At 37.9% G+C, this 14,068-nt stretch overlaps 1 long non-coding RNA gene across 1 annotated transcript; it reads right to left on the bottom strand.

Moving 5' to 3' along the window:
* Positions 1-8,016: 8,016 nt before the first annotated feature.
* On the bottom strand, positions 8,017-11,895 carry LOC139037364 (uncharacterized). The gene is made up of 3 exons (XR_011490140.1): positions 11,781-11,895; positions 10,488-10,503; positions 8,017-8,298 (listed from the first exon to the last, which is right to left on the bottom strand). It is a non-coding gene; the product is annotated as an uncharacterized lncRNA (long non-coding RNA).
* Positions 11,896-14,068: the final 2,173 nt, after the last annotated feature.

The following is a 14,068-nucleotide window of genomic DNA, read 5'->3' as shown; positions in this document are numbered from 1 at the left end:
TGATGGTTTCCTTTGATGTATAAAAGCTTCTAAGTTTGGTTAGGTCCCATTTGTTTATTTTTGCTTTTGTTTCCCTTGCTGAGGAGATAGATCCACCCCCTGCAAAAAATATATATATACACACACACACATACATATGTATATATACATACATACATATATATATATTGCTAAAATCTATGTCAATGGAAGTATTGACAATGTTTTTTTCTTGGAGTTTTATGGTTTCAAGCCTTATATATCTTTAATTCATTTTGAGTTTATAAAGTAGTTGGTTATTGTATCTTTTAGCCCCTGATTCTTCTTTCTGGGAGATTTCTGTTTCCTGTGATTGTATCTAAAGTGGGGAGTAGGACTATGCTCTCCTTAGGAGGCTAAACATTTACACTTGCTTCCTCTTGGTGCAGATCTGGGAATCCAGAGGTTCCTATAGAGATCAAAAAAAAAAAAAAAAAAATCACAGGCTTTTGTGAACCAGCCTGTAAGTTCTTTTTAGCAGTGAAGTTTCCTTGATATGCTTCTTATGTTTCCAGGTAACCACAGCGAAGCCTATCATCTAGGCACACGGCGATTGAAGTCTCTGATCTTTAATTTCCTGCCCTTGGCGCTCTAGCCACACCCATCACTTACCCCCAGATTGAAGCTCTCTGGAAGAGAGGCCCTGAGTAGGAGGGTAGCATCCAGAATCTGATTCTTGCCAGTGATAAGTTTCATCATGACCAAGTTCTCATTACGTAATTCAGAGGCTTGAGAAATACTGGGCTACAGCTTTCTTTCTTTCTTTCTTTTCTTTTTTTAAAATATACTACATCTTTAGAATCAGAAGCACCTCTTATAGCTAGCCTGAATTCATGACTCTCTTACAACTTTGACGAGAGGCAAAAAGCAGCTGACTCACACTGATGTTATGAGTTTTCCCAATACTTCCACTTGAATTGTAGGCTCTTTAGCATATTTTTTGTGTGCAAACTGTTACAAATGATGGTTCTATGAAAGCTTTTCAGTATAAAACAAGTATCCCTAGGGATTTCCCTGGCCCATGTTCAATCGCTGGTCAGGGAAGTAAGATCCTGCAAGCTGCATGGTGTGGCCAAACAACAACAAACACAGTTATCCCCAAATTTTTCACTGCACAGTCTGTTCCTTTGTCACCAATTCCCCAGTGTTCACATGGCATTACCCCAGTTTGTGTGTCTGTGTCCAAATTTCTTGCTTTTATAAGGGCATCTGTCAGGTAAGGGGCCTACCTACACTGGTATAACTTTATCTGTTCTAGCTAATTACATCTGCAAAAACCTTATTTCCAAGTAAGCTCACATTCTGAGCTTCTAGGGGTTAGAACTTCAACCTATGAGGTTAGAAGAGGGCCACAATGCATACTAGATGTAAGAGATGGAAAGCTGCTAATAGCAAACTCCCAAACTCAGGAAGGAAGTGAAAACCAATTAGATGCAATTGAAAATAGAGTGACTGAGACAATGAATGGAGTCATCTCATAAGGGTAATAATATCTATTTCTTAGAGCTATTATAGGATTGAAGAGGATAACTTCATGCCACTGCAGGAGACAAAGGAGATGTAGGCTCAGTCTCTGGGTTGGAAAGATTCCTCGAGGAGGAAATGGCAACCCCTACTCCAGTATGCTTTCCTGGAAAATCCCATGGATGGAGGAGCCTGGCTGGCTATAGTCCCTGGGGCTGCAAAGAGCAGGACATGAGTGAGTGACTGAGCATGCTCACACACACAAGATAATACATGTAAAACATTTAGCACAAAACCCAGAATGTGTAAAAGTACTCAGTAAATTAGTTAAGGATCCTGACTTCTTTTCAATAAATAGTAGTTGCCACTATAAAAATAACACTACTGCTAATAACAATATTCTTCAATCTATTCATTAATTCAATTTTACAGATAGTGCTATTGGTAAAGAATCCACCTGCCAATGCAGAAGATATAAGAAATATGGGTTTGATCCCTGGGTCAGGAAAATTCCCTGGAGGAGGGCATGACATTGTCAGTATTCTTGCCTGGAAAATCAAATGTACAGAGGAGCCTGACGGGCTACAGTCCATAGGGCCACAAAGAGTTAGAGGTGACTGAACACACACATATTAATTTTCATTTATGAACTCCCATCTGTACTAGCCCCTATGTGAAGAGCAGAAATGTAAAGTAGATTAAAAATAAATATTTGCTTAATGAATGAATGAGCTTACAGTCAATGGGGCAGAAAGGCATGTAGACAGTTATGGGCCAACGAAACAAGTGCAAAAAAGCGTAGAAGGTCCTATGGGAAGAATTGGAGGGCCGGGAATGGCTTCAGCAAGAGATGATAGTTGAATATTTACCTGTGCCTTCACACCATTGGAGTGATAGAAAGGCACCCCAACATTAATAAGTTTCATATCGACTCAATTACTTCATAGAAATTGACAGTGAACATGCCATCTCTACCCACAATATGGTGGCATGTTTTTATGTTGCCAGTTCCATAAATCTAAGAGATTACTCTTCCAATTTTGTAAGGTTTGAATCAGAATATAGCCCAAAAGAATAATTTAAAGAACACTTGAATAGAACCCATGTATAATTATAAATAATGTTTGATGAGAAGCCTTATAAAGAATATCAAGGTTCAAAAACTTAGCATCTTTGATTACAAAGAAGTAGAATACATCATGTTCAAAGAAGTTCAGAAATAAAAAATAACACATACAATCAACTCTTGAAACAAAGACCATAGCAATAATCTTTACTTCTCACCCTTCTCTTCTTTACCTCTTAAAGCTATACATGAGTATCTCTTACTTTGGCTGATGGAACTTGAGTAGAAAGATTACTTGTCATTTCCACACAGAAACTCTGTTAGTCAGAGTGTGGTAAATCACACTGGCTTTTCCTATCTCAGTGATCAGAAAACACTGCCTAGACAGTGATGCTCCATCATTCTGTGTTTCTGAGTGACACTGATTACCAAAGACAAGGACCAACCTACACTGCACAGGTGAGTGAGAAATATGACTTTTTTGTGCTCAACCCCTGAGACTGGGGATTGTTTGTTAATGCAGCATAACCTAGCAACATCCTATTGATACAATAGCTGAAACTTTAAATCAGCATTTGATGCATCAATATCTTTGAGGGTGAAATTAGAAACTGTTTTCTTTCTCTTTTACCATGAAATCTTGTTTAGTGAATCAATGGACTGTCCTCACTATAGAAAGAACTTCTTAATAACTTATAAAGGATTTCAAAGGGCTTGTCATCTCCTTAAATTATAAAAAAAATTTTTTGAGTATTTTTGGCCATGCAATTTTTTTTTTTTTTTTTGCAGAGAACCATTCATAGCTTTTATCTAGTTCCCCAGGAAGCCCATAACCTACATAATAATAAGAAGAACCACTATGGAAGCCTGTATTTATAAATTCCTTCATCAGTAAAGAATTGTATCACAACTTAACATTGATCAGTAAACAGTAGCTGTAGTCAGAATGTAAGTTAGAAAGACTTACTATTTTGGAAAGTTTAATGAACAATAACAATGTACAGATTCTAAATTAAATAATACTCTGGTTTTCTAACCTTTAAATTTGTTAAACTTTTTCATCATTGGTAGCTCTCCAGATTATCATAACATTTTTTTTAAGGTGCCATTGGGTGAAGTATTGTTTCATCAGTGCATTCTGTTTACCAGTTCCTGATTTGGGTCTATGGAAAACACTCATGAACACATATACATATACATACATACATACACACATGCACACACATATACATACATCTGGTAGATAAACTGAACTATCTTCAGATGTCTCTACAGGGATCATGGTGTTTTATGGAACCCTAGATGTTTTATGGAACCACAGAAAGAGAGAGGTGGGTCAGGTGGCTTTGTCTCCTAATCTCATTCACTCCTTGTATGTGTTTTACATGATATTATCTCTCTCTCTCTTCTCTTACCCTCACTCTCTCACCCTCTTTCTCCAGAACTCCTGTTTTAAAAAAATTTTTAAGAACCACTAATATAAATTGTACATGAGAACATAGTGAGCTATCTTCAAGAGCTTGGAAGTGAAGTTGACTTCTGAGAGTTCAACTATGAAATTCAAACTAAGAAATGATATAAGAAATAGGAAAAATTGTAATGTATTGAAGAAAGAGGATGGTTCTCAGGTCTGAATAATATATGACTCAGCCAAATCAGTAACATTTATGTTTCCAAAGAAATAACCTGCCCCTCATAAAAGACTGAAGAAAGGATAGGGTGATTAGTAACAGATCATGGAACAGGAAGACTTGAACAAATGGATCCATCATATTACTTTGGGAGGGCCCTAAATTCTCTCCTCCTCTCCTAACATTTCTGCTTCAACCTAAAAGAAGGAATTTTTCTTCCCAAGGAAGAAGAAATTGATACTTAGGTTGGTTTAAAGCCATGTTTCATTGCTTCCCAAATTTAGCAAGTTGATCTAGGAGTGCATCTTTGGGAGATCCCTGACTCTGTTAACACAGGAGACAATGGGGATTAAGCTCTGAGAGAGTAATTTAACTTGCTAGTGAGCCCTGGCTCGCAAAGCTATTAAACTGAACCATGTGTGTATGTGCATGCTAAGTCACTTCAGTCATTTCTGACTGGTTGCAACCCTTCGGACTGTAACCTGCCAGGCTCCTCTGTCCATGGGCTTCTCCATGCAAGAATACTGGAGTGGCTTGCCATTTCCTCCTCCAGGGGCTCTTCCCAACCCAGAGATCGAACCCACATCTCTTATGTCTCCTGCAGTGGCAGGCAAGTTCTTTACCACTAGTGCAACCTGGGAAACCCGAATTGAACCATAGGAACTGCTGATATTCAACCATTTTTAACCTACAAAAATGAAAGTTATATATGGTCCTACATGATTCTATCTGATGAACTGAGATTTGAGTTCAGATTGATCTAGTTCCAATGCTTTCTTTCCACTATGAAGCACTGCCCTTTTCTTGCAAAATGTGTGAAATGTATTTACTGGCCTATTTTAAGAGGTATGTGTACGGGTGGGGAGAGCATGATGATTGGAAGTGATATTTATAAAGACCGACTGAAAACAGTGTGGATGGATTGAAGAAGAGGCTTTATGTAGAAAGACTAGATGTGAGAGGGACTAGGACCAGTAGACCATGAAGAAGCATGAAATTAAAAGGGATAGAAAGGATGGGAAGAATTCAAAGGAAAAAACATCTGGAATCTTAACTTCTCCACCCTTGCCAGAGGGGCACTAAAGAGATCATTCCTTGCTTTGGGGGACAGTCCAGCTCTGCCCACGCATAATCAGTAGACAGACCTGATATCCCATCCGATGACTCACTTTTTATGTAACGAGAGTGATTCACTTTTCTTCTGTCTACATTTTCTCTCTAGGCTGTCTTTTCCAATCCCATAGCCTAGACTGCCAAATGAATGTCAATGACTTACAAATCTTTATCTCTTGCCAAAACCTCTCTCTTGGTCACAGATTCCTTTACTCCATTGACAATGGAATAGCTTCATCTTATTGTCCCAGAAGCATCTCAAACTCAGTGTATACCAAGTTGAATTCACAGATTTCTCCATTAATTTGGTCTCCCCTGTATTTCTACCATTAGTTAATTAAAATCATACTATGGACTCATATTGATTTCTTCTCCTCCATCCTCAACATCTAATCTGTTTTTCTATCCTTTTTTATCTCCTAAACATTTCCTTTGCTCTGTTTCCGTTGTCAGATTTCAGCTGCACACTGTTTTTTAATAACAGGACCTTAATTCCCCAACCTGGGACCAGGGATCAAACCTGTGCCCCCTGCAATGGAAGCAGTGGGAGGTGGGGGGGTGTCCTAACCACCAGACCAGCAGGAAATTTCCTGTAATGGCATTTTTTATTAGTCTTCTTTTTCTGTTTTAGAAGACACTCTTTAAGTAAATTGCCAGTAATTCCCCCTTCAGAAAACTCCTTTCTATGGCTTATTTTCACCACTTGTTTACTGATTAATTTTCTAGCTTCATCTTCCACTATTCTTTCCCTTGCATTTTTTTTTTCATTTCTCTAATGATTTCCAGACAAAAAGGATTGTTAACTACCTCTACACACCATAGCTTGTCATGCCTTCATGCATGTATACAGACTCTTCCTCCACCTAAAAGGCCGTTTCCTCCACCTCTGCCACACCTCACACCCTGCCTTGTCCACCTAGTTGTCTTAGTCATACTTAAAAACAGCTTTCCATCTTTCCTTGAATCCCTCCCACACCTCCTTCTCCTTCCCCCAGGCAGAGTGAGTTGTTCCCTCTTTTCTACTCCCATAATGCCTTCTTTCTACATTTACACTGCACTAATTACCTCCTTATATAACAACTCTCCACCCCATAGACTTGAGGTATATTCTTGAGGGTCATATCTTGAATGAGTGAATGAATGAGGTAGTCTAAGCCAATTTGATTTCCCTTTTATGATATATAAGTAGTTTAAAATGAACTATTGAAATGTAACTGGTATTTCCAGAAGTCTATGAAATGTAAATTGTTGTGATTCAACCCTAACAAGGACCAATCAAAAATGGTCAGTAAGTTTCTCTTCTTTTCTTATTCTCTGTGATTAAAGAAGGAAAATCTTCGGTTAGGCCTTACAGTCTATAAGACTTCTGGAATACATTTATAATACATCTATATATTTTTCTATATATTTATATTTACAAATGTATTTATAATACATCTATATATATAATACATCTATAATACATTTCATGTTCAAAATAGAACTATTAGGTTAAAATTTCCAATTATAAATATGGCTAGCAATCACTTATGTGTTACTCAGGTGGTTGGGCCAGAAGATTTTAAGAGACCAAGTGCATGGGAAGATATTCTTCCACTTGATTGTTTAATATCTTCATAGTCTTTTAACTACTGTCAGGTATTGTATGCTGACTTCACCAAAAAATTCAACTTTTATTCTTTCTTTTTAATTTCAAGAAAATCTTTCATCTTTGTAAATAAAAATGTTAATTGATAATTAAATACCATATTTCACTGATTAGTTGAGAACTAAGCCAATATACAAGACCTTTAAAAATCTATTCATTTCTATTATTCAGAGCTCTGTGTCCAGGAAAAGATCATAGTTTTAGAAACATTAAGTCTTTCTAATTAGTTCTTAAAAGCATAGTTTCCTGGAGTACTTAAAAGTCAAGACTTCAAAATTTATTTTTCAAACATTTTTAAGTAATTATCACTTCTTTGTATGTTTTTGGTATGTTATAGACTCAAAGTATTATTGAACCACTCACTATTTGGGAAACAGAGTTGAGGAGGATCTCTTATGCTTTCTTCCGAGGAAATACTAACCTTCCAAGGGAACATTAATCTGATTGGAGCCAAGTCTTAGATGATGTTAGATCACATCTACCTGTGGATGGGTTATGGTGTATTGAAAGGTCCTGTGCCTAATTGTGAATCTCTCTTCTTTCTTTCACCCCATGAAGCAAGAGCAATAGAAACTTTCAAAGGATCTTCTCCTAAGGTGATCTGAGCCATCCTACTCTCCTTCCTTGCCCTTCTTAGCATCTACAAACATTCCCATCTCTTTAGTTCTCTATACTAAGTGATCAACCTGAAGACAGAAAGACCCTGAGGTGTGGACCCAGTTTTGTACTTAAACTGGTGAGAATGGCCGTTATAGTAATCCTTTTCACCAGGTCACATTTATTAATCTGGCTAACCAGAGATCTCTACAATGGAACTTAAGTACAGGCCCACTTAATAATAAAATGGTAGCTTTTTTTGCCATTTTCCTTGGATCCTGTGCATGTTCATTCTTTGTGGAAATCATGTGGGAAGGACTAACAGGGCAAAGATTGTGTGGAAGAATTTTGGAGTTTGTTGGCAACAATACCATATAAACATTCTCCAAAATTTCATGATCTATCAAAACAAACTTTAAAAAATTTTTTATTAATTTTTGGCTGCATTGGGCCTTGATTGTGGTACATGGACTGCTCATTGCAATGGCTTCTCTTGTTGCAGAACACGGGTTTTAGGTATGTGGGCTTTAGTAGCTGAGTGGGCTCTAGAGCGTGGACATGGCTGTTCCATGGCATGCGGGATCGTCCTGGACCAGGAATGGAACCTGTGTTCCCTGCATTGGCAGTTGGATTCTTAACCACTACCACCAAGAAAGTCCCATAACAAGCTTTTTGGGACTTCATTTTTATTATCTTCATTATCAGGGCTGTTGTCATTGTCATCATCATTATCATTTGGACATTACTCAGAGTTTTCATGGCTGAAATTGCAGAAGAATTAAGAAAATATTGAAAGAAACTGAAAGATGAGATGGCTTTAAATGTAAAAGATAGTGACAGAATAATGATTTAAAAATCATTATCATAATAATAATCACAATAATGACATTAACAGCTAACACTTACTGGACAGTTAATCTGTGCCCCACCCTTTGGCCATTGCCTCATATGTGAAATTTTACTAAATTTTCAAAACAACCTTATGAAGTAGGTGAAAGTGAAGTCTCTCAGTCATGTCCAACTCTTTGTGACCCCATGGACTGTAGCCTACCAGGTTCCTTCGTCCATCAGACTTTCCAGGCAAGAGTAGGAGTGGGTTTGCTATTTACTTCTCCAGGGGATCTTCCCGACCCAGGGATCAAACCCAGGGCCCCCTCACATTGCAGGCAGACACTATATAGTCTGAGTCACCAGGGGGAGGGGATATGAAGTAGGTACTATTAATCATTTTCATTATACAGGTTAGAAAACCAAGGGCTAGAAAACTTATATAATTTTCCTGAAGTCCGAAAGAGCACTAGTGGTTGGTATAATGTTAATTTGGGAATTTGGAAGGAAAGTGATGACTACAAATCTTATTTCTAGATTTATGTTCTCATCACTAGTATAAGCAAAATTTGAAAAGGAAAAAAAAGTTGAAAAGGAGCTTAACGCAAATCAAATGTTATGAATCTTTTTGGTTAAGATATGTATTTATTGGGACTTCCCTTGTGGCCAAGTGGCTAAGACTCTGCATTCCCAATTCAGGGGGTCCAGGTTTGATCCCTGTTCAGGGAACTAAGTCCCACAAACCTCAACTAAGAGTTTGCTCTCCACAGCTAAAGATCCTGAATGCCACGATGAAGATTGATCTCCCAACTGAGACGTGGCACAGCCAAATAAATACATTAATTCAAAAAATAAATATTAAAAAAGAGATATATTTGTTAAAATAGGCACCTACCTTTATTTGCTGACTCAATATTCTTTTATTTAGATTTATGGCCTAATTAAAATTAAAAGTTGTTGAATTTCAACTTTGTAGTACTTCTATGAATTTTCTTTTAATACACAGCATTGAATAATTGAACTCTAAGCATTCATTAATGAGTACAGACCTCATGCTCTTTGCTATTCTGGACTTAACAGAAATTTGGCAGAAAACTATGTATTTCTGGACTATTTTCTTAGGAATATGTAGTCTGTCCACTCTTATAGACATTTTTTTTCTTTAAATTAAATCATCCAGATTTACTGAGTAGATCTTTGGAATTATACATTAGCTTATATTGAAAAATATTAGTGAATTATTCCTTTTTAAGTGAACTACATAGGCTTAATTTATGCATTCAAAACCAATAGTTGAGCATCTCTTGATTAGAGATTTAATTGCTATAAGCAATGTATTACACTGCTGGTCATGTTTCTAGTTTAAATTTATTCTAATCTTCTTCATAGCAGTTAAGAAAATTTATAGTGTCCCAGTGTTAATGTGAACTAACAATAGGTGAAATGGAGTCATGGAATATTTTAGTCTCTACACCTTGGTAGAACCATTTCTAACAATCATTTCTTTGATATCAAGACTTTGGTCAGTAATGCTATCCATAATAAATTGTGGTGAAAAAGAAAGATCCTTTGAAGGTAGAATATAGTAGAATAGAATTGAAGGAATTATTTGGAGAATCTTTCAGTTGTGGATTTTAACTTTTCCATCTTAGAAGGTCCCCCCTCAGCCAGTCCTCTCTACTGCTGTATATCATCACATGTTAACTGTGTTTTTCAAAAATGCACTGTACATATCAATCGGATATTGAGAATCATTAAATATACATTTCTGAACAACATAATGAGTAACATGTGGAAGAAACAGCTGAGAATAAATATAAAAACATGTGTTTAACTGCAGTCTAGGGCAGGATTTTCATCAAAGGTCACTTCTTCTTAGGGTGATCCTCACTTTTATCTGTAAAGCAGCCAGGGCAATGTTTGTATAGTTGTATTTTGTATTTCAACTCCTCTAGTATCACTAATAGAAGATTTATCTTGTTTTTTTTTTTTCCATAAGGATTTTATTTGCACAAAAGACATGCAAAATAGCATTAGTAAAATAGAAAATCAGAACAAAGGGAGAAATAAAACAAAAATATCCTAACTCTATGATAATTTAGTAGTCAAACTTCATACTTACTTCAGAGCTTCCTGACCTACAAGGAAAAAACAGTGGAAAATGTGGTCAGTTACATCAGGGCTTCTTACTTGTTATATAATAGTACAAACAGAACATGATAATTATTTTATGGGATGTGATGGAAAACAGAGGCGCCTGCTCTATTAACTCTGGGATCCAACAAACGTGAGGCAGAGAGGATCAATATCTGGGCAAACCTATAAACACTCCCAGGTATGCTCATGAGATATGACATCATGGTTGGAAAATCTGTCACTTGGTTCACATCTCTGGAGAAAACGGTGTCTCCTAGTTTCTCGGGGAGTTGGGGGAATGCTCTTCCTAGGTCTAAATTCTAAAATGCTACATGTATCACATTGAGAATACATACGGATAGATTTCTTAGATTTGCAGCTAGTATCTGCAGTCATTCACTTTTGACGTAAATTAGTGTCATGATTTGCCATTAAAAATTTTTTTGTTTACAGGTTTGTTTGGCTTTCACTGTTTCTAGGCATGGTCTCATCCTACATGGCAGGTTACAGCATCATCCAGTTCTCCAAAGGAATTTCTTAGAGTAAGAGGTGTAGGGTTCCCTCCCTGCCTTCTAGTAGAAGACACATAATTTCCCTTGGGGAGCCTTAAGACCAGCCAGTTCTTCCGCCATGGCAATAATGTATGGGTATGCATTCTGCCATTGCCCTGCCCTCTCAAATACTATGAAGGGCTTGGAGGGCAGGGCATTGCAACTTGCTGCCTGCAGGAAAAGGGAGACAAATTTTCATGTAAATGTAGACTTTTGCATAATATACCTGTTTCCAAGTTATGCAAGTTGTAACGGGCAGTATTTTGGAAACAAACACACAGGTATAATCAGCTACTAAGATACATAAGAAGAATATGTGAAAAGTGTTTTCTCCTAAACGGCCTTGTGAGGGGTGTGGAAAGGAGCTTTTAAAGATGAGGGAGACTCCAAATCCTGTTGCCAAGCAAGGCTGTGCAAAGTAAACAGTGTATGCACTCCCGGGGCTCTTCTTTGTAGGATGTGGATTGGGATGAAAATTAGAGGAATTAACTCAGGACCTGAAGATTCAGGTCACTTGACTGAAAGGGAAAGGAACACTGTAATAAGTGCTCAAATTTATTAGGTAGAGGATATTTCCTTCTAGGCAATTTTCTTAATACTTTGGTGTGAAGTGATGTGAAAAAAGAAGTTTTTTTGCTGAATTAGAAAACTATCCATGCAGAATAATACCTAGTGCTTTTATGAATCATCCTAGGCTTCCTAGGTGGCGCCAGTGGTAAAGAACTCACCTGCCAATGCAGGAGACATAAGAAACGCAGGTTCAATCCCTGGGTTGGGAAGATCCCCTGTAGGAGGGCATGACAACCCACTCCAGTATTCTTGCCTGGAGAATCCCGTGGACAGAAGAGCCTGGTGGGTTACAGTCCATAGGGTCACAAAGAGTTGGACACAACTGAGTGACTTAGGATGCATGGATCATACTGACTGTACAAATCACTGCATTATGTAGAATTGGTTTTCACAGTGTTATGGCCTGAATTGTATCCCAATAAATTTATATGTTGAACCCTAACCTCCAGTACCTCTGAATGTGACTGTATTTAGAGCTAGGGCCTTTAACATGAGGTCATTAGGGTGGACTCTAATCTAGTATGCCTGATTCCTTATAAGAAGAGGAGATTAGAACACAGATGCACAGAGGAAAGGTCAGGTGAGGATGCTGGGAGAAGGCAGCTACCTGCAAGCCAAGGAAAGAGGCCTCAGGAGAAACCAAACCCGCAGACACTTTGATTTTAGAATGCTAGCCTCCAGAACTGTGAGAAAATGCATTTTTTGTGTTTAAGTCACCCAGTGTGTGGTATTATGTTACGGCAACCCTAGCAAAGTAATGCAGAGGGTATGAAATTTAAAATGATCTCACGAGTGGTTTTTTAATCTTTTGAAAGAATGATTTCCAGGATTCGTCTGGTGGTCCAGTGGCTAAGACTCCATGATTGCAATGCAGGGGGCCCAGGTTCAATCCCTGGTCAGGGAACTAGATCTCACATGCTACAACTAAGAGTTCAAATGCCTAAAGATCCCACATGCTGTAATGAAGATCAAAGATCCCATGGGCTGCAAATAAGACCTGGCACGACCAAATAAATATACAAATAACACACTAATTCCCAATATGTCTGCTTTATACAATAAAGTGTGTGACTTTCCTCTGAAGTTGACTGAAGTTGCAGAGCTCCTCAATTTGAATAAAGGTCTCCTTGATTGGCATGTAAATTCCTTCAGAGAAGTAGCAGCCCTGTTCTTGGTTTTTGTGTGTTCTCTAGGTGATAGCATCTATTAGGTACTTACTCTGTTTTTTTTTTTTTTTTTGGTCCATGCCATGTGGAATCGCAGTTCTCCAACCAGGGATGGAACCCATGTCCCCTGCAATGGAAGCAGGGAGTCTCAATCACTGCATCACCAGGGAAGTTCCATCACTCTTTAACTTAATTCTTTGATTTTTCATATAAGAGAAGTGAAATCTGCAAACTGTAAATAAACCAAGAATATTGCCCTCAGTTTGAATTGGAAATCCAGAAAGAATTTATTAAAAGGGTTTTTTGGGTTCTTGGGACCCATCAACAATGAATCGTTAATTGCAAAATTTAGCAAGACCAATAGCTACAATTTAGAGAAGGAAATGGCAACCCATTCCGGTACTCTTGCCTGGAAAATCCCGTGGACGGAGGAGCCTGGTAGGCTACAGTCCATGGGGTTGCAGAGTCAGACACGATTAAGTGAGTTCACTTTCACTTTCTCAGCTACAAGTAATGTTAGCCTAATCAATCACCTGGTAATTCATTAGACATTCGACATTTTTGTCCAGCTCTTGAAACTCTCTCCTGTTTTGACTTCTAAGATGTTATTTTGACCTCTCTTGCCTTCCTGACAAGAGCTTCTCTGTCTTCTACCCAGGTTTTTCCTCCTCTAGTCTCCTCTTCAAAGCTGTTGGAGTAACTGTTATACTGAACAAGTGCGCTTCTTGCCATAATCAAAACACAACATTTTTTATTAAAAGAATATCTAAAATTTACGTACAGGGCAATCTTCTCCTACACATGGTAGGAAATTGATGGAGATCCATTCCTTTACTTTTACATCTTACAATTCCAGAGACTTAGAAGCTGGGTGGAGGAGTGCTGGAAATCACCTATTCCTGCTTGATTTATTCTGCCATTCTTTGGTCAGGCTTTCCAAGGCACAGCCTGCACTCTGAGATCAGTACTCACAGCCCTAGAAGCTGAGGAGAAAAAGAGGCTACTATTGATCTGGATTTCCAAGTCAAATCTAGCTGAGGTCACATGCTAGGTTTCTACCAACTTTAACCTTTCATATTCTGCTTTGTGATGCTGGGTCTGGGACTGCGTTTCTTGGACTCCTTTGTCAGCTGGTTTCTTTTCTTTTAAAAAATTTATTTGGCCATGCTGGACCTTAGCGGGGTCTTTTTGTAGTTACAAAAATGTTGTGAACTCTTAGTTGCAGCATGTGGGATCTAGTTTCCTGACTAGGGATTGAACCTGGACCCCCTGTATTGGGA

Source organism: Odocoileus virginianus, chromosome 11, assembly GCF_023699985.2.
Source record: "Odocoileus virginianus isolate 20LAN1187 ecotype Illinois chromosome 11, Ovbor_1.2, whole genome shotgun sequence".
NCBI classification, from domain to species: Eukaryota; Metazoa; Chordata; class Mammalia; order Artiodactyla; family Cervidae; genus Odocoileus; species Odocoileus virginianus.
This window is presented reverse-complemented; position numbering and strand designations above follow the sequence as displayed.